General features: G+C 35.0%; 1 pseudogene; it reads right to left on the minus strand.

Annotated features, from left to right (window-relative positions):
• Nucleotides 1–16,777: 16,777 nt before the first annotated feature.
• On the minus strand, nucleotides 16,778–18,147 carry LOC146918606 (F-box protein CPR1-like; annotated as a pseudogene).
• Nucleotides 18,148–21,307: the final 3,160 nt, after the last annotated feature.

Raw genomic sequence — 21,307 nt, forward strand, 5'->3', positions numbered from 1 at the left:
ACTTTAATTTCCATTTTCTTCAACAAATAATTCAATTCCCAAATCTAAAATAAAATTAATCATACTTCTATGCCAGAGAAATAAACAACAATAATCAACAAAATAAGAGAAGAGATGAAACTTATCGAAATTGATCAAAGCATGAATTAACACCGCGCATGAATTAGTAAGCTAGCCACTTTTGGATTCTCAAGAGAACTTGACTATATTATGCTTCTGCCATATTCTCTTTTGCTCTTCTGTAACTCGTCGTATCTCTTTTATGCACCATTGTCCTTTTATAAGCAAGAATAAGATACATATGTTAACCTTAAATGGTTTCTTAAGAATGAATCAATAGCTATGGAGCCTTGTTGCATGTGTTTTCTACAAAAAGTAGGTAATGAGTAGTTGAGAGTGCAACAAAACATTTGAGAGTTAGGAAGAGTGAAAACAATATTCATTGAGTCTTTTATCTACTCCCCAAAATCACCAATAGTTTAGTTTATCCACTTCAATAATTTGTTAGCCAGCAAAAACATAAGGTTAGTGTAACAATGAAGTACATAACTTAAAAAGTATGTGTTGGTTGGTGTCATAGAGATCACTTCATTATTGTGCAATGTGAATTCATTAGGAACTTGTTATATTATTTTGTAGCACAGACCCCTTGTATGCACAAAAAAAGTATGTGTTGTGTACTAAATTATTTATTACATGATAAGATGAATGAAGTCAACAATATAGTTGACTAAGTTAGCTTAGAGTACAAGTAACTCTATATTAGCTTAGTTTAATCTAGTTTACATGGATATGCTGCTTGCTACCTTAGAGTTTCTTTTTGTACAGCATCAACAATCTATAAATACCTATATTAATTACATCAATAATTTGTTAAAAGTACAAAACCAATATTTTGTATGCTACATCAATTATTTTTAATTGAATATACATTAGACTTATTTGCAATTATTTTTTTCAATTTATGCTTGTTAAACACGATAACAAAAATTATTATTAATAATTAGTGACATTAATAATCATTTTATGAATTGTTTCAGATAAAATTTGAATATGTCATTTGAAATTATAAAATCAAATTCTTATCACTAAGTTCTTTTTTTTGGTTACAAAAAGTTTAGGTGAGTTCGGCTCCGGTCACCACCAGGGTCAGGGCACGCCTCCGGACCCAAAGGGCACTTATAGAGGTACTTACAGATCACCCACCAACACTGCCCTCACATCGGCAGAGGAAATCGAACACACAACCTTCTTCAAGGAAGTGGCCCGTTGTAACACCCATACTAGACGTATCTAGAAAGTCTAGCACGTGCTTATTATTAGTACTGGATACATTGAAATTTACAACAATAAAACTTCGAATGAATGTTTATACAACAACATGGGTTCGTACAAGAGATTACATCTTAACTTTCCTAATACATAATGTATACATCCTTGAAGGTCCACATCATCCGGCATCGGGTACGAACCAACACTTGTCGCAGCATCCATTCGGCTACTATCTTGCAAACCATCCTGATATCTGAAACAAATAAGGATTGGGATGAGACATAATGTCTCAGTGAATTCCACCTAACCCTAGGCTATAGGCAACCTCGGGGGAAAACCTATAGTCGCCACGTGTCTACAATACAACCTGGCGGTTGATTATACGTGTGTGGAGTCTTGCTTTCCTAGACGGTAGTGCATACTAAACCCGTCATAGGCTTATCTTACTTGTTATAGGCTTCTCATCTTACGCGTGTCATGGCAGTTAAGGGAAAACTAAAACCGCAATGCCAAGATACGATCTACGCATCAAGGCCTTCACTTGCTAAAGTCATGACACAACACTAAACTGGACGATTAGGGGAAGCCTATGATCGTCGTCGGTATAACTCTCTTAACTTGCTTACTTGAATATGTTGCATCTAACAACATATCATCTCTTGTCACAAAAGTGACTCTTTCTAGCTTGCTAGTTCTTGACTATTTACTTCTAAATTCTTTCTAGTTCTTGACGGTCTATGCCAAGGCTCTATGACATAACACATAAATGTATGATGAATATGCATAGTCAGCTTCATTGATTATGTTAGCGTGTAACAAACAATTATCTTGAATTCATTTTATGGATTAGTCCCGAGTGGAGTAACCCCGGAAGATAATCCCTTACTACCGGTGAAATGCTTAGCAAGAGCACACCGGACTCCCTTAGTGAACGTGCGGGTCCCTTACGGCTTACCTCGTTCCCCTTGGAGAACCTTTTGTACCCAACCTTGGATGGAATACAAAAGACACGGCACCTTAGCTTAGTGAAATGCGGCTCCCTTGCGGCTTAACCATTCCCCTTGGGGAACCCCTTGAATCCAATTTGGATAACAAGAGACATGACACTCTTTCTTTCTTGAAAGTCTTAGTCTTATGCATGAAAATTAACTTAAACATGCTAACTCTTTTACCTCAGATCCCTAGACGATCCCACTAGAGGTAACTATGTGCTTGCTTAACTTACTTTGTGAATGGATATAAATCGATTCACACCTTACCATACTCGTATGGCACTTAACTTCTATGTGAAGATAATACTCACATTACCTCGCGTCTATTGAGCATATTACCAATGCAAAGCATTCTATTACTTTCTAACTATTCTAGTTCTCAATAACTATACCGAGGCTCTAGTTCTTCCCTTTCTTAATGGTTGACTTGCTACCCGTTCTTATCTTACTATTCTTTCTTTGCCATGCTTTGCTAACTATGCCAAATACTTGCTTCTTCTCAAGAAAACTTTACTCAAAATTAGCCAATAGAATCTTGGATTGAGGGGTTTATTTCATAAAAGATTGCTCGGGTAACACCGGCTTAAAGGACGTCAACAAGACCTGAGGCGAGCAAACAATGTCGTAAGCACTGTCTTGCTCGCGAGGCGAGCAGCATTACTCGCCGTGGCAAATTGGTTTGCTCGCGAGGCGAGCTAGAGGCGAGCAGTACCCCTGGTTCGACAGTCTTGCTCGCCATGGCGAGCTCACTTGCTCGCGAGGCGAGCTATGACAGTCCAGCCCTGCATAAAAGGTGTTCTTGACCCAAAAGCCTCAAAACCAAATATCTTTATGCATAGTATGATTCTAGAGGTCACAGGAAACTTGTAAAACATTTGAATTGCAAGTATTGGCAAGTATAGCAAGCATAACATAAAAAGGGGTGCTTACACACTATATGCAAATTCTAAAAATCCATTTCTTATCTTACAAGTCAATAACATAAACTCAAGGTGGGAAATCTATCTAAGGAACTCACCTAAAAGATTACACTTGATTCCCAAAAGCTTCCAAGCATCAACTTCCCTTCATGCCTCAAAACCCTAGCTTTGTGGTCCTTATTGCTTTCTTGATCAAGCCATCTCACTCTTGTTGTTTTCTTGCAATCCATAACATCTTCATCCTTGCTATCTCATCTCAAATCCAACCCAAAGTTTTATTCAACAAACCCTAGTTCTTGATTTGTTCACATCCATGGCCTTAGCTTACTAATCAATCTTCAATCATCTTCCTCTTTGTTTCTTAACCATGAATCAACCCTAGCTTACACCAAAGCATGCTTCAACTTCCAACTTGATCAAAACCCTAACTTGAATCCATTCTTGAAAGGAAGAAAAGAAGAATCAAACAAAACCCCAAGCTTATGAGATGTTGAGAAACATAATCTAGAAGCATGCCATGACAGGAAGTAGTTTTGATGAAGTGGTGAGGTGAGGAGAAGGAGGGAGAACCGATGGAGAGAAAGAGAGGAAGAAGAGAAGTTTTTTCCAAAGGCTAGGAGAGAGAAAGAAAATGGAAAATGAGATATTTTTGGGGTTATCCCAATTAAATATCCCCTTCTTGGGAAATTACCAAACTGCCCTTGCCTGTAGCGTGTTAAATCCGTCTATAACACTTACTCCGTAATAAGCTGATATTACGTAATGAATATTCTCCATTAAACTATCTTTCAAAATAAGTTATCTGGGACGATCGACTGATACAGTTCAAACACTGACAGGCGGGATGTTACATTATACCCCCCTTAAAGAAATTTCGTCTTCGAAATTTAGAGATCACCCACTAATTCTCATAACAGATTCTAACCAAGCCCACTCTAAAGATCTCGAAGTATACTTTCTTCGTTAGATCACTTAACTTGACTTCTTTCTTTATCCGCATTAAAACGAATAAAATCTCTCACTCTTATTATCTTTCTAAAATCACTGAGCTATCTCAAAACATCGCATTTGAACTACATCTTTACTGGATGCAACTTGGTCATCTTGTATCCACAACTTAGTTACTTGGAATATACCATTAATTTGAATAACCCTCATCGACTAAAATACTCGGACTTTACCCTGCAGTGCTCCTTTGCATCAAAACATCTTATCATGAACACATCTTACTATGCATACATAACCTTTCTCACTGTACTTCGAGTCACAAGCCTCTTACTTACGTTACTTACCTTAAAGATGCTACAAATTTCTTGTCTTTTCTCAGAGTCTTAAAGAGAACTTACAATCTCATTGCACCCGAACTCTTGGGTAACTCAATAACTTGTCTTGGAGAAATGTAAACAATTACACCGATTCCTCGGACAAACTACTAACCAGTCTGCTGGTTCACTTGCTCTTAAATTCTTGCCAAGTCCATTTGCACAGGTACTTGAACACTCTTGGCGTAAATTACATACATCCCAAATATTAATGTCATCAACGAACATCGTCGCCTCTTCATGAAATCTCATCTCCATAGCATTTGCATGCCTTCTAATACCTCTCCTTGTTAATTAACAACGATACTTGTTCTAGTATTTTGCTTCTAGAAATTCTAAACATTGGTACATAGGTTCTTGGAACGAACGATTACTTGATGAAAAGTAAATCTCATTTTGAAACCAAGTCTACAATAGTACCGCAGAACCACAGGACGAGTCTCTATAAATTTTAAGAAAAAGTTTTACATCTCGCCCCAAACTTGACTATAGCAAGTCGGTCCTGAAGTCTGTACACCTTAAGTGAGCTTGTTCACTTACGACATATCTCATCGGTCTCAACAATGTGAAATATTTTATTTTCTAGAATATACATCGTTTCCAAGTTCCTTAATACCCATTTCAGCTTTTAAAGCTATGAAATCATGACTTAAAAAAAAAATTTCTAGCAAGTATCGTTATCTTTCAACAAGTATGGTACAAGATGATATATACTTCCTCATGCTTATCTCATGAACCGTATCCTTACGGGATAAAACTCTTGAACTCCAGAAGCGAATGCTTCCCTATCCTTTCCTATCTTACTTATATATCTCAGGTACACTTCTCTAAATACATAAATCATACAAGATCCTTTTGTTTTCTTTACTCCCAGTACACGGAACCTGATTTCCTTAACGAAACATATTTCTCTTAACATAGTACTTACTTTTCTTGAACACATTCAACTTTACCAAGTGGGCAAACTGATTACTTCACTAGTGATATCTCTACTCTTCCTTATCATATTGAAAACTCCTTGCTCATTTCTAGATACTTCCCACTGAATTTGCATTACTATCTCAAACATTCTTCACAAAGATTCTTCTTATCAAATCCGCATTCCATGACTACCAATTGATTTCTGTTGCGCTACTCTGATTTCCACCGGTTAGCTTAAACCAATATCCTATTCCGTTGTGACGAGTGAAACACCACAATCCTGTTTACCTCATGGATTCTATCTTCTTGAACTATTTTCAGGATCTTCCATGATGCAACCTTTCTCTAACTCTTACCACTGCTTTGTAAGATCAAATCTCACGGTGAACTTATCTTATACTCTTAACACTTTACTTGGGAATAGACCTTACGTTCTTACTGGTTGTTTTTACCTTCCGATATACTCATTATTCTGAAACTTATTTCCGAGCAACCTTGACTTAAAAAGCTTATCTTGATTCTTGGTGTACCTCCTTGCTACTACATACCTGCTATTCTCATGAGTCGTCTTCACGACTTCCCATGGTAGACTCCTCTTGCTCTCGGCATATCTTCCTCGAACATTTAACCTTGTATCTTAGTATTCTCGCATACTATATTCTGCTTAAGCGTGCCTATGCTTGCTCGTTGGTTTTTCTTTTTAAGAAAACTTCATAAACTAGCACACGGGTCATTGACGTTGACGATTTTCCATTAAATAATATCTATACTGTATTTAGGTCCAAGTCGTCACTCTAAAATCATAGAACGAGTCGATAACACATATGTGCCATCAAATCTTAGTTCTAGTGAATTTAGCCCACTTTACGTGAGTCGTAACAATCTGGTACCTACAAAATTTTCTTTTGAATTTCGAAAATGTCAACCTCTATCACCCATATGCATATATCTTTCTAAAATCATATTAACTTTACACTTTAACATCGTAACGAGCCTTAGCAAGTCAATTAAACAAAACATAGATTCGGGGGATACTCTTAGTTCCACAAATGAGAACCTTGCGCGTTCAAGTAACCCTTCGCCACTTAACTTCTTACTTCATGTCTTCACATCCGTGACGTCCAATCATATTACCGAAACCTCTATATTCTTGGTCTAAGCTCATTCTTGACTCCTGACGCATTAACTTCCAAGGTTACCTCAAGCCGAATCAATTTCATTAATGGTTGCCCATGCCTTTTTCCTTGGAAACCTTAGAGTGTGATATGCATTTATTACTTGACGTCATAAAAGATTTTCGTAGCACAAAAGGATTATGAAAACAACCCTCCAATAGTTAAAGAAACCCTGGAGATGAAATAACGGTTTTCGGAAAATATGAAATCTCATTCCAGGTTTGCTATTGGCGAGTTTCTTCAGTTCAATTATCCGGAAAATATACTTGTTATACAATTATCATTTATCAAGTAATCCAATGCACATCAGTCACTCCTACCTTCATAAAATACTTTATCATCTATGCATGGAAAGCATCAACTTGATTCAATACAATTTTCAGTACGTTGGAAATTGATGCATTAGTCCCGATGACATAAAATTATCGCTTAAATTTTTAGCCTCTTCCGCTACAAGTAGCTTTCCTCTCTGCATGTTGCTTGACACAATCTTCCGAACGCTAAAACCTTGTCCACTCTGAGCACACAAGCTCTTAATTTCCATCATATAACTACTTCTTGGGAGCTCACTAACTCCGTCAACATACGTCGACTTCTCCTTATCTTAAAGCCTTGCGCTTACATCTCATAATACAATTCCTTCCTACCAACGCCATCAGAACGTTCCTTCTCTTCACTATCTTACATTTTCGGAGGATCCATACATCTACTACTTAGTTCACCAACCACCTTCTGACACGATAAACCTCTTACTAGCACTCATTCTGAGTTCTTACTTCTGATTTTACACTTTCCAGTGCATCTCCATCATATACTTCGTTCCTCCTTGGTCTTATTCAGCTCTCAGGCATCCGTTCTAATCGTCGAATGTTAAATTGAGTTGATCAGGCTCAACTAACATCAACAACTAGAACATTTACCCGGAACCCAATGGTCCCACTACCTTTGTTGTAACTTAATGACCCAAGGCACGATCTGAATCGACCTGCTCTGATACCAAATGTAACACCCATACTAGACGTATCTAGAAAGTCTAGTACGTGCGTTATTATTAGTACTGGATACATTGAAATTTACAACAATAAAACTTCGAATGAATGTTTATACAACAACATGGGTTCGTACAAGAGATTACATCTTAACTTTCCTAATACATAATGTATACATCCTTGAAGGTCCACATCATCCGGCATCGGGTACGAACCAACACTTGTCACAGCATCCATTCGGCTACTATCTTGCAAACCATCCTGATATCTGAAACAAATAAGGATTGGGATGAGACATAATGTCTCAGTGAATTCCACCTAACCCTAGGCTATAGGCAACCTCGGGGGAAACCTATAGTCGCCACGTGTCTACAATACAACCTGCGGTTGATTATACGTGTGTGGAGTCTTGCTTTCCTAGACGGTAGTGCATACTAAACCCGTCATAGGCTTATCTTACTTGTTATAGGCTTCTCATCTTACGCGTGTCATGGCAGTTAAGGGAAAACTAAAACCGCAATGCCAAGATACGATCTACGCATCAAGGCCTTCACTTGCTAAAGTCATGACACAACACTAAACTGGACGATTAGGGGAAGCCTATGATCGTCGTCGGTATAACTCTCTTAACTTGCTTACTTGAATATGTTGCATCTAACAACATATCATCTATTGTCACAAAAGTGACTCTTTCTAGCTTGCCAGTTCTTGACTATTTACTTCTAAATTCTTTCTAGTTCTTGACGGTCTATGCCAAGGCTCTATGACATAACACATAAATGTATGATGAATATGCATAGTCAGCTTTATTGATTATGTTAGCGTGTAACAAACAATTATCTTGAATTCATTTTATGGATTAGTCCCGAGTGGAGTAACCCCGGAAGATAATCCCTTACTACCGGTGAAATGCTTAGCAAGAGCACACCGGACTCCCTTAGTGAACGTGCGGGTCCCTTACGGCTTACCTCGTTCCCCTTGGAGAACCTTTTGTACCCAACCTTGGATGGAATACAAAAGACACGGCACCTTAGCTTAGTGAAATGCGGCTCCCTTGCGGCTTAACCATTCCCCTTGGGGAACCCCTTGAATCCAATTTGGATAACAAGAGACATGACACTCTTTCTTTCTTGAAAGTCTTAGTCTTATGCATGAAAATTAACTTAAACATGCTAACTCTTTTACCTCAGATCCCTAGACGATCCCACTAGAGGTAACTATGTGCTTGCTTAACTTACTTTGTGAATGGATATAAATCAATTCACACCTTACCATACTCGTATGGCACTTAACTTCTATGCGAAGATAATACTCACATTACCTCGCGTCTATCGAGCATATTACCAATGCAAAGCATTCTATTACTTTCTAACTATTCTAGTTCTCGATAACTATACCGAGGCTCTAGTTCTTCCCTTTCTTAATGGTTGACTTGCTACCCGTTCTTATCTTACTATTCTTTCTTTGCCATGCTTTGCTAACTATGCCAAATACTTGCTTCTTCTCAAGAAAACTTTACTCAAAATTAGCCAATATAATCTTGGATTGAGGGGTTTATTTCATAAAAGATTGCTCGGGTAACACCGGCTTAAAGGACGTCAACAAGACCTGAGGCGAGCAAACAATGCCGTAAGCACTGTCTTGCTCGCTAGGCGAGCAGCATTACTCGCCGTGGCGATTTGCTTTGCTCGCGAGGCGAGCTAGAGGCGAGCAGTACCCCTGGTTCGACAGTCTTGCTCGCCATGGCGAGCTCACTTGCTCGCGAGGCGAGCTATGACATTCCAGCCCTGCATAAAAGGTGTTCTTGACCCAAAAGCCTCAAAACCAAATATCTTTATGCATAGTATGATTCTAGAGGTCACAGGAAACTTGTAAAACATTTGAATTGCAAGTATTGGCAAGTATAGCAAGCATAACATAAAAAGGGGTGCTTACACACTATATGCAAATTCTAAAAATCCATTTCTTATCTTACAAGTCAATAACATAAACTCAAGGTGGGAAATCTATCTAAGGAACTCACCTAAAAGATTACACTTGATTCCCAAAAGCTTCCAAGCATCAACTTCCCTTCATGCCTCAAAACCCTAGCTTTGTGGTCCTTATTGCTTTCTTGATCAAACCATCTCACTCTTGTTGTTTTCTTGCAATCCATAACATCTTCATCCTTGCTATCTCATCTCAAATCCAACCCAAAGTTTTATTCAACAAACCCTAGTTCTTGATTTGTTCACATCCATGGCCTTAGCTTACTAATCAATCTTCAATCATCTTCCTCTTTGTTTCTTAACCATGAATCAACCCTAGCTTACACCAAAACATGCTTCAACTTCCAACTTGATCAAAACCCTAACTTGAATCCATTCTTGAAAGGAAGAAAAGAAGAATCAAACAAAACCCCAAGCTTATGAGATGTTGAGAAACATAATCTAGAAGCATGCCATGACAGGAAGTAGTTTTGATGAAGTGGTGAGGTGAGGAGAAGGAGGGAGAACCGATGGAGAGAAAGAGAGGAAGAAGAGAAGTTTTTTCCAAAGGCTAGGAGAGAGAAAGAAAATGGAAAATGAGATATTTTTGGGGTTATCCCAATTAAATATCCCCTTCTTGGGAAATTACCAAACTGCCCTTGCCTGTAGCGTGTTAAATCCGTCTATAACACTTACTCCGTAATAAGCTGATATTACGTAATGAATATTCTCCATTAAACTATCTTTCAAAATAAGTTCTCTGGGACGATCGACTGATACAGTTCAAACACTGACAGGTGGGATGTTACACCCGTTCCTTACCAACTGAGCCAACATGTGTTGGTTTATCACTAAGTTCTTTAACCCCAAGAACTTTGTATGCTTTTGAAAATATATTAGCAATAATTAATAAGAGTTAAATATTAGAAAGTTCGCAACTGTTTAGGTTTATTCCTTACGTAAATTTATTTTAACTTAATTTTAGTCCCTTTTATACATTATAGGAACTGTCAACACTTTTTTTTTTTTTGCTAATAATAATAACAATCATTTTATCTAAAAAGAATTCAATATACGGACTAAAGTTAAATAAAATGTATGTAGAGTCTAAACTTTAAAAATTGTTAAGGAAAGCTCGCGAACTTCTGCACACACTTGCAGGTTTTAAAGAGTGGCTGGTTGGTTGCCTTCTGTTATAAATACCTAATGTATTCACTGATTTACAGATCAATAATACATATTTTCTATTCTTCATAATATTATTATTAGTTTGAAAAGAGTGTATTAATTTTTTACTACGCTATATGTTTTAAATATAAATAAATAAGAGAGAAACTAAAAGTTAAAACATATTTTTAATACAATTGACTAAATGTAATTATTTTTTGGACAAAACAAAATGTAAATTTTTTTTTTTTAAAGGAAAATGTAAATTTTTAGTAAAGGTTAAAATTATGAGAAAATATTTTTTATTGATTATGACTATCTTCTCATATTTTGACCATCATCCTCTCCCAATAGTAAGGAGAAAATGTAAACTTTTTTTCTGTCTGATGTTCTCTCATGTGTATTCAATCTCACATTTAAACTTTTAATTTACTCCTATTTTTTATATTAAAAACTCATTTCAGCAGTTTCTACTTAGGTCTAAGAGAAAGTTAGTTGGTAATGGGGTTTAGGATACGTTTTTTGTCTTCGCCGCTTGTTTGTAGTGACAAATATGAGATGGTGAAATTGTGATAGACTGAAGCTTGTGCAGCAGGTGATGGAATTAGAAAAACGCTACTTCGAGTCGTGTGTTACTATTTGACTACCTTCATATAAAAACAACTAAAAGAAGTTTATAATTTCAATTGATATATCAATTTGTTCAATCAAAAGCGAGTAAACATTCTAATCTAAATTGATCAAGCAAGATCAAATGGTTTCTTATGTTACTTGACAAATAGTTTCTTAATGATAGGTGTAGGAATTGTTAAAACATGAACAAGAATAGGTTCACTATTCTTAATGATAAGTGACTTGAACAAGAATAAGCTTGTCTATAATATTCATAGTTTTTCCCTTGATGAATATATATCTCGTTCTCAGCACGAATGCAGATTCCTATTCCAAACCTACAGTCACTTTACTTGTAAAAATCGTAGCGTCAATGTTGCTATCTGGTACTATCTGGCTACGGTTTATGCCAGTTTTACTATCTGGCAGCAGTCCCCACGCAACTATCATCTGATCTGTTATATGTGCTGTTTCCCAATCGCGCCACAAACAAATTCAGCTGCTACTAAAATCTGAATCAGTTTCCTTCACTCCCAAGTACACTAGATTTGCGTAGGTAGCAGACTGCGATGCATAACAGACCATAAGTTCGCTTCTTTCTAGAACTGTTGATCGTGATTAAAACCAAAAAATAAATGTCACTGATTCTCATAGGCATGGTCACAGAAAGGACAGTGACGAGGACAGTTTACATGCCTGTTTTGCTGATTCATTTGCAAAGGTAAACACCCTCCAGCCTAATCGCACTCTGACAGTTTACATAATAATTTGAATGGATTATGCTTTGTTCAGAGATGTACACAGCATAATCCATTCAAATTATTGATCATACAAGTCATAAAACGAAAAATAATGAACTTATAACTATTATATTGATCAAGGCTAAGTTTAAGACACAGCACTAGTAGACGGGTGTGGTTATGGTTATGGCTTATCTTACTTGTTATAGGCTTCTCATCTTACGCGTGTCATGGCAGTTAAGGGAAAACTAAAACCGCAATGCCAAGATACGATCTACGCATCAAGGCCTTCACTTGCTAAAGTCATGACACAACACTAAACTGGACGATTAGGGGAAGCCTATGATCGTCGTCGGTATAACTCTCTTAACTTGCTTACTTGAATATGTTGCATCTAACAACATATCATCTATTGTCACAAAAGTGACTCTTTCTAGCTTGCTAGTTCTTGACTATTTACTTCTAAATTCTTTCTAGTTCTTGACGGTCTATGCCAAGGCTCTATGACATAACACATAAATGTATGATGAATATGCATAGTCAGCTTTATTGATTATGTTAGCGTGTAACAAACAATTATCTTGAATTCATTTTATGGATTAGTCCCGAGTGGAGTAACCCCGGAAGATAATCCCTTACTACCGGTGAAATGCTTAGCAAGAGCACACCGGACTCCCTTAGTGAATGTGCGGGTCCCTTACGGCTTACCTCGTTCCCCTTGGAGAACCTTTTGTACCCAACCTTGGATGGAATACAAAAGACACGGCACCTTAGCTTAGTGAAATGCGGCTCCCTTGCGGCTTAACCATTCCCCTTGGGGAACCCCTTGAATCCAATTTGGATAACAAGAGACATGACACTCTTTCTTTCTTGAAAGTCTTAGTCTTATGCATGAAAATTAACTTAAACATGCTAACTCTTTTACCTCAGATCCCTAGACGATCCCACTAGAGGTAACTATGTGCTTGCTTAACTTACTTTGTGAATGGATATAAATCGATTCACACCTTACCATACTCGTATGGCACTTAACTTCTATGCGAAGATAATACTCACATTACCTCGCGTCTATCGAGCATATTACCAATGCAAAGCATTCTATTACTTTCTAACTATTCTAGTTCTCGATAACTATACCGAGGCTCTAGTTCTTCCCTTTCTTAATGGTTGACTTGCTACCCGTTCTTATCTTACTATTCTTTCTTTGCCATGCTTTGCTAACTATGCCAAATACTTGCTTCTTCTCAAGAAAACTTTACTCAAAATTAGCCAATATAATCTTGGATTGAGGGGTTTATTTCATAAAAGATTGCTCGGGTAACACCGGCTTAAAGGACGTCAACAAGACCTGAGGCGAGCAAACAATGCCGTAAGCACTGTCTTGCTCGCTAGGCGAGCAGCATTACTCGCCGTGGCGATTTGCTTTGCTCGCGAGGCGAGCTAGAGGCGAGCAGTACCCCTGGTTCGACAGTCTTGCTCGCCATGGCGAGCTCACTTGCTCGCGAGGCGAGCTATGACATTCCAGCCCTGCATAAAAGGTGTTCTTGACCCAAAAGCCTCAAAACCAAATATCTTTATGCATAGTATGATTCTAGAGGTCACAGGAAACTTGTAAAACATTTGAATTGCAAGTATTGGCAAGTATAGCAAGCATAACATAAAAAGGGGTGCTTACACACTATATGCAAATTCTAAAAATCCATTTCTTATCTTACAAGTCAATAACATAAACTCAAGGTGGGAAATCTATCTAAGGAACTCACCTAAAAGATTACACTTGATTCCCAAAAGCTTCCAAGCATCAACTTCCCTTCATGCCTCAAAACCCTAGCTTTGTGGTCCTTATTGCTTTCTTGATCAAACCATCTCACTCTTGTTGTTTTCTTGCAATCCATAACATCTTCATCCTTGCTATCTCATCTCAAATCCAACCCAAAGTTTTATTCAACAAACCCTAGTTCTTGATTTGTTCACATCCATGGCCTTAGCTTACTAATCAATCTTCAATCATCTTCCTCTTTGTTTCTTAACCATGAATCAACCCTAGCTTACACCAAAACATGCTTCAACTTCCAACTTGATCAAAACCCTAACTTGAATCCATTCTTGAAAGGAAGAAAAGAAGAATCAAACAAAACCCCAAGCTTATGAGATGTTGAGAAACATAATCTAGAAGCATGCCATGACAGGAAGTAGTTTTGATGAAGTGGTGAGGTGAGGAGAAGGAGGGAGAACCGATGGAGAGAAAGAGAGGAAGAAGAGAAGTTTTTTCCAAAGGCTAGGAGAGAGAAAGAAAATGGAAAATGAGATATTTTTGGGGTTATCCCAATTAAATATCCCCTTCTTGGGAAATTACCAAACTGCCCTTGCCTGTAGCGTGTTAAATCCGTCTATAACACTTACTCCGTAATAAGCTGATATTACGTAATGAATATTCTCCATTAAACTATCTTTCAAAATAAGTTCTCTGGGACGATCGACTGATACAGTTCAAACACTGACAGGTGGGATGTTACACCCGTTCCTTACCAACTGAGCCAACATGTGTTGGTTTATCACTAAGTTCTTTAACCCCAAGAACTTTATATGCTTTTGAAAATATATTAGCAATAATTAATAAGAGTTAAATATTAGAAAGTTCGCAACTGTTTAGGTTTATTCCTTACGTAAATTTATTTTAACTTAATTTTAGTCCCTTTTATACATTATAGGAACTGTCAACACTTTTTTTTTTTTTTGCTAATAATAATAACAATCATTTTATCTAAAAGGAATTCAATATACGGACTAAAGTTAAATAAAATGTATGTAGAGTCTAAACTTTAAAAATTGTTAAGGAAAGCTCGCGAACTTCTGCACACACTTGCAGGTTTTAAAGAGTGGCTGGTTGGTTGCCTTCTGTTATAAATACCTAATGTATTCACTGATTTACAGATCAATAATACATATTTTCTATTCTTCATAATATTATTATTAGTTTGAAAAGAGTGTATTAATTTTTTACTACGCTATATGTTTTAAATATAAATAAATAAGAGAGAAACTAAAAGTTAAAACATATTTTTAATACAATTGACTAAATGTAATTATTTTTTGGACAAAACAAAATGTAAATTTTTTTTTTTTAAAGGAAAATGTAAATTTTTAGTAAAGGTTAAAATTATGAGAAAATATTTTTTATTGATTATGACTATCTTCTCATATTTTGACCATCATCCTCTCCCAATAGTAAGGAGAAAATGTAAACTTTTTTTCTGTCTGATGTTCTCTCATGTGTATTCAATCTCACATTTAAACTTTTAATTTACTCCTATTTTTTATATTAAAAACTCATTTCAGCAGTTTCTACTTAGGTCTAAGAGAAAGTTAGTTGGTAATGGGGTTTAGGATACGTTTTTTGTCTTCGCCGCTTGTTTGTAGTGACAAATATGAGATGGTGAAATTGTGATAGACTGAAGCTTGTGCAGCAGGTGATGGAATTAGAAAAACGCTACTTCGAGTCGTGTGTTACTATTTGACTACCTTCATATAAAAACAACTAAAAGAAGTTTATAATTTCAATTGATATATCAATTTGTTCAATCAAAAGCGAGTAAACATTCTAATCTAAATTGATCAAGCAAGATCAAATGGTTTCTTATGTTACTTGACAAATAGTTTCTTAATGATAGGTGTAGGAATTGTTAAAACATGAACAAGAATAGGTTCACTATTCTTAATGATAAGTGACTTGAACAAGAATAAGCTTGTCTATAATATTCATAGTTTTTCCCTTGATGAATATATATCTCGTTCTCAGCACGAATGCAGATTCCTATTCCAAACCTACAGTCACTTTACTTGTAAAAATCGTAGCGTCAATGTTGCTATCTGGTACTATCTGGCTACGGTTTATGCCAGTTTTACTATCTGGCAGCAGTCCCCACGCAACTATCATCTGATCTGTTATATGTGCTGTTTCCCAATCGCGCCACAAACAAATTCAGCTGCTACTAAAATCTGAATCAGTTTCCTTCACTCCCAAGTACACTAGATTTGCGTAGGTAGCAGACTGCGATGCATAACAGACCATAAGTTCGCTTCTTTCTAGAACTGTTGATCGTGATTAAAACCAAAAAATAAATGTCACTGATTCTCATAGGCATGGTCACAGAAAGGACAGTGACGAGGACAGTTTACATGCCTGTTTTGCTGATTCATTTGCAAAGGTAAACACCCTCCAGCCTAATCGCACTCTGACAGTTTACATAATAATTTGAATGGATTATGCTTTGTTCAGAGATGTACACAGCATAATCCATTCAAATTATTGATCATACAAGTCATAAAACGAAAAATAATGAACTTATAACTATTATATTGATCAAGGCTAAGTTTAAGACACAGCACTTTCTAGAATTTAAAACCTTCAACAACTTATCATAGAAATTCAATGCCAAAAAAATTTACATACAGTTATATATAAGCTTAGTTCCTCACCAACCTCTCCGGTATAATTTAACCTAGAACAATATAACAGATAGAACATTTCTACGCAAACAATTTTGTTCCTCATCAGATTATAAAATTTTCCTTACATAAGCTATTTCTACAAAAAACTAGAGGTCATTCAATAAAGGCAAAAGACCATTCATTTTATTGGATGTAGACGTGAGAAATAAAACAAGCAAAACATTCAAAATAAAAATGAAAAAGCAAGATCAAATAGTTTCTTAGTTTACTTGACAATAATTGTGACATCCCAACGAGCAAAAACAAGAAAAACAATTTACTACCTATTCCTTAATTGGAAGAATGATTTCCTTGTAATTTATTATCCTACAACGAAGAAAACTTCCTGCTTCATAACCAAGCTCCTCAATCATCTGGGTACTCAAATCAAGCCAAGCTAGTTCTTCATCATTTCTAATGAAGAATATTTCCCCCTTCGTACCCACTCCAATAGGACGATCAACACAAGGCAATGGTCCAATAGTGAAGAGATTGGTCCATGATTCCTTCACACCAATCTCACCCATGATTGATATGTGAAAAGTACTCATCTTTTCATAATATGATATCAATGCAATGGTCCCATTTAACACTGCCAAGTTTCTCCAATTTGTTTTAACATCAAAACAATCATCTACATCTGAGGGTATGGGTGTTATGAAGAACACTTCGTTGCTCAAGTAAAACGATACCAAACTAGGTTGAAATGGGATATTATGTCTTTTCCAATATCCAAAATGTCCATTATCCTTTTGACACAACCAATGACACACTTCATCCATATAGACTTGGGTGCCCTCAGTACGATCCAAAGAATAAGGCATGTCAACATAAATCTCTCTCCACGAGTCACTTCTTAGGCTATATATCTCCCATGATGGCCCGAAGTTTTTCCCCGTAATATGGTCTAATATAACTTCTTCAATGGCACGTCTACCTGAGGATTCTATAATAACTTCTATATGTCGAATGACCTTATAGTCATTTATAACATGGTCATAACCAAATCCATGAAGAGAAGACTTAACATAAATGCTAAGAGAATCCCTATGTTTATCAGGTATAGACGACTCATCTAACTCAACCTCACTAGGAGGAAGTAGCTTGAATGTTTGGGTAGCTGGATTCCACAATACAATTTTGTCACGATCGTCATCATCAGAATGATGGAGGCAAAGTGTGTCACCAATACTACCAAAACCAAAAATACCAACATCATTTTCTATAAACGGATTTGATAAATCTAATTTGACTTTGTTCTCAAACCTCTCACCAGTAAAAGAATAGAAAACTTCTTTCCAGTTAATGAAAACTTTTAGGATGATGGATCCTCCATCGTAACATGAACAACGGGGAGAGTTAGACAATAAATTGTTGCGGAACATGTTCATGAAGGGTTGGTTTTCAGATAAGAGAGACCATGATTTACGAACACATTGAAAACGCTTGAAAGATTTAAGAGGCAATTTTGATAGAATGGAGAAGGAAAGATCATCAGATATATATATGTGCTCACCTTTTCATTCATGACAGCAGACACTGATTTCTTCTTCTCCATTGATTCAAGATGAGAAATGCTTTGATTAGCGTTCATAGCTATGAAGAAATTTTAAATACTGGTGTTTGTTAGGGTTTTGAGTGAACAAGCCGCCACTGGTGTATGTTAGGGTTTCAACTAATACTACAACCTTCTGTTTTCAATCTCTCTGTTTTTTTTTCTTTCATTTATTTTTTCAATCCCTGTTAGAGTGAAGTTCCACTTTTGACCTTTTATATATATCTATACTGTATATAAAGAAAACTACCCCTTTCAGCACACTTTTGGGTTGGAATTTTCTTTCCAAAAATACCCTTAATTTTAAATACAAATAGCAATTATAAAATAACACATGGATTAATAATCAATGTCACTAATCGTAAACGTTAACTTTCTTTTACCACAGTTAACAACAGATCAAACTCACAAAAAGTTTAAAAATTATATTTGCATTCTTTATGTCTCTTCTCATGAATTCAAATCGATCCAGAATTCATCATAGTACCCTCTGATCACATCTCATCACCTCTAAAAATTAGAAAGTTCCAAGGCTCATGAACTTAATTAATACTTCTGAAGCACCATTGAATGGAATATCTTTAAGGTCCACTTCATGAATTGAATATCTTTCTGTTTTAACCTTCGAGCAATTTACTTTCCGCCAACATTACAATTCAAGCTTTGTTTTTACTTTTTTTTGTTAGAAGAATGAATGAATCAGAATTTGAGAAAATCAAAGTTGAACAATAATCACTTATGAAAAAAAATAATCCAAAGTTTATGTTTTTTCCTTCTTTATTTCTCACGAGTCTATTAGTTATTTTAATTTTTTATTAAACAAAAATAATAGCTGATGAGGATTGGACTATAAATCCTATAAAAAAATTAGTAACAAACGTGAGCAAAAAATATTGTGAGAGATTGGACTTTAAATCCTCTAAAAAACGATTAGAAGATTAGTAACAAACGTGAGCAAAAAAAAAAGATTAGTAACAAGCTAAGCAAAAAATAATGTTAAAAATTGGACTTTAAATCCTCTAAAAAAAAATTAATAACAAACGTGAGTAAAAAATATTGTTAAAGATTTGATTTTAAATCCTCTAAAAAAAGATTAGTAACAAACATGAGTAAAAAATAATGTTAAAGATTAGACTTTAAATCCTCTAATAAAAAATTAGTAATAAACGTGAGCAAAAAAAAAGATTAGTAACAAACTAAGCAAAAAATAATGTTAAAAATTGGACTTTAAATCCTCTGATAAAAATATTAGTAACAAACGTGAGCAAAATATTATGATTCAAAATCTTTTAGAAAAAGATTTGTTAGCACTATATTAAATGGACTATAAATCCTCTAAAAAAAGATTGGTAACAAATGTGAGCAAAAAATATTGTTAAAGATTGGACTTTAAATCCTCTAAAAAAATATTAGTAACAAACATGAGCAAAAAATAATGTTAAATATTAGACTTTAAATCCTCTAATAAAAGATTAGTAACAAACGTGAGCAAAAAAAAAAGATTAGTAACAAACATGAGAAAAAAATAATGTTAAAAATTGGACTTTAAATCCTATGATAAAAATATTATTAATAAATGTGAGCAAAATATTATGATTCAAAATCTTTTAGAAAAAGATTTGTTAGCACTATATTAAAAATATTAATAAGTAGGGTTCTCACAGTTCATAGTTCGTTCCCGCATTGTTTAGTTTTTCTCAACCTCTCTCCGCCCTCTGCATCAGAATTCAGTTTATTTCTTTGATGTTACAACTAATCAAAGTTGATTAATTTTATGGATTATTTGACTTTGCTGGTTTATAAGTGATTATGATTCAAATTATTTACGATTAATTTTAAGAATTATTTGACTTTGCTGGTTTATAATTGCTTATACAAACTATGATAGTGTGCTTTTTTTTATTTATTTATCTATAAGCACACCTTTGGGTTGGATTTTTTTTTCAAAAATACCCTTAATTTTAAATACAAATAGCCAATTATAAAATAATACGTGGATTAGTAATCCATGTCACTAATCGTCATCGTTAACCCTCTTTTACCTATGTTAACCAAAGATCAAACTCACAAAAAAACTAGCACAAAACAATAACTCATGTTACTTTTTTATCAGCCGCTTTTATGTTGTACATCTGTGTTGTTCCCCTCAATACAACCGACAAAGATTGTCAAGTATTTTCATATCCCTTCCACAAAAAACAGTATTCCATATTATTTTATTGACATAAATTACTCATCCTTAGTCTTTGATCAGTTGTAACAAACGTGAGTAAAAAATAATGGAAAAGATTGGACTTTAAATCCTCTAAAAAAAAAGATTAGTAACAAACGTGAGCAATAATGTTAAATATTGGAATTTAAATCCTCTAAAAAAAAATTAGTAACAAACGTGAGCAAAAAATATTGTTAAAGATTGGACTTTAAATCCTCTAAAAAAAGATTAGTAATAGACTTGAGCAAAAAATATTGTTGAAGATTGGACTATAAATTCTCTAAAAAAAGATTAGTAACAAACGTGAGCAAAAAATAATGTTAAAGATTGGACTTTAAATACTCTAAAAAAAGACTCTAAAAAAAATATTAGTAACAAACGTGAGCAAAAAATAATGTTAAAGATTGAACTTTAAATCCTATGAAAAAAAATATTAGTAACAAACGTGAGCAAAAATTAATGTTAAAGGGCAGACCGTTCCCAATATCAGAATCTATCTTCCACGACATGTTTTCAGTCATGGTCAATTATATGTAGCTTTATCGAGAGGAGTTTCTCAAAATTCAACAAAAATTCTCATTAATGAAGGGAAAATAGAAGGAGAAGATGGAGACTTTACGAAAAATGTAGTTTTTAAAGATATTCTTTTATCCCAATCATAACAATGTTCCTTTTACATAAAATGTCATTTATACATTTATGTTATGATTTTACTAATTACTATTAGAATAAACAATAAAAGATCATTATTTTTTCTTTATTTTATATGCAGACAAACTAAAATATGTTGTGTTCATAAATAATTGTTATATAACTTGACAATATTTTGTTTATAAATCAATATATCAATAATTTCCATTAATATTTAAAAATTTAAAAAATTTAATCAAAATTATACAAACAAACATAATAAAATAATCACATGCGTTAGCGCAGTAGAAAGAGCGGACAGACGGGCACGATAGTGCCCGT

This window comes from Medicago sativa, chromosome 6 (assembly GCF_051527215.1).
Source record: "Medicago sativa cultivar Bolivia chromosome 6, Bolivia_mono, whole genome shotgun sequence".
Taxonomy (NCBI): Eukaryota; Viridiplantae; Streptophyta; class Magnoliopsida; order Fabales; family Fabaceae; genus Medicago; species Medicago sativa.